Source organism: Lipotes vexillifer, unplaced genomic scaffold (genome assembly GCF_000442215.2).
Source record: "Lipotes vexillifer unplaced genomic scaffold, Lipotes_vexillifer_v1.1 scaffold1395, whole genome shotgun sequence".
In the NCBI taxonomy this organism is placed as follows: domain Eukaryota; kingdom Metazoa; phylum Chordata; class Mammalia; order Artiodactyla; family Lipotidae; genus Lipotes; species Lipotes vexillifer.
The window spans coordinates 147,231-148,590 of record NW_006772472.1 but is presented as its reverse complement, the minus strand read 5'-3'; positions in this window follow the sequence as shown (position 1 = coordinate 148,590).

Below are 1,360 nucleotides of genomic sequence, written 5' to 3'. Positions count from 1 at the left end.
CGTTGCGGAGCACAGGCTCCAGATGCGCAGGCTCAGCGGCCATGGCTCACGGGCCCCGCTGCTCCGCGGCATGTGGGATCTTCCCGGAGCGGGGCACGAACCCGTGTCCCCTGCATCGGCAGGCGGACTCTCAATCACTGCGCCACCAGGGAAGCCCTGTCTTGTGATTTTGATTTTGTAAATGCCACTTGAACCTCAAAGCCAGTAGCCCAGTCAAACCTCTTACTTGTGTATACAGTTGAGTGAATAATTCTTTCTGAATTATAATCACATTTCCTGATTGATGCATCAAGAAAAAAAAAAAAAAAGAAGTGGGGCTCAGAAATCCTTTAAAAGCTCAAACGGAAGTTTTATTCTTTTTCCTGTTTTTCATTCTTTGCTAACAATATTCATAAAGTAAAAGTGCACTGTATCACAAAGGAAGGTGTTTTTCCTTCTCCTACAACAGAATCAGTGCTGTGTATAGTAGGTACTTTGAGTGATCTGTTTTCTTAATATGACGAAAATTAACACATAATTAATCATTGATGTGTTTTTCAGAGAAAAACAAATACAAAAACAAAAAACTCCAGAACAGTCCTGAATAGTAATAGCTCTTCTTGCTACTACTACTCCATTTAAAGGCATTTTGTATAATATGGGGCTGTTCGTTTTATCTCAGGAGCAAGGTAAACAAAATTTTTTAATGGCATAATGTGTGAATGCATCAATTTTCAAGAAACTAAAAGTTCAAAGCAGCCAAGACCACTAGCACAGGAATGTTTAAATTTCTGTGACCAGTAGGGAATAGTCACTTACTACATAGTTCACTAAAATTGTTCCTTTACCTTAATACATAAAAGAAAGAAGAGTCTAACATTTCATCCTATTTCAGAGGAGATTCCCCCTACAGACCAGTAATAAAGTATCCCTACAAGTCCAGTCTGTGCTCCTAGCAGAGATACTTCTAAGTGTGTAAGCTCGTGACTGATCTTTTCTATCTGATGTATTTGAAGTTCATTACTGTAGTAACAAGAACTTAAAAACATAAGAGTTAGCCTTACATATGCCTAAAGCGTCTTACAGTGACTTTGTATGTGTATTCCAAGGATTAAAGTAGAGTGTCAATATATCTTACTGTAAATGAAAAGGCTCTTTTTCAGATAGCCTTGCCATAATATATTACTATCCTATATAGAGCTTTCTTATTTTCATTGGCTTAGATTCCATTTTCTGGAACCATGAAGCTGGGAGTCATTTTTCCCTTATAGCTAAAAAAAAAAAAAAAGCAAACAACTTTATCAAATCCTTTATAAATGTCAAAGGTTAAAAAACCTTCAAACAAGATTCATATGTTTGCTTTTTTTTTTTTTTTTTTTTT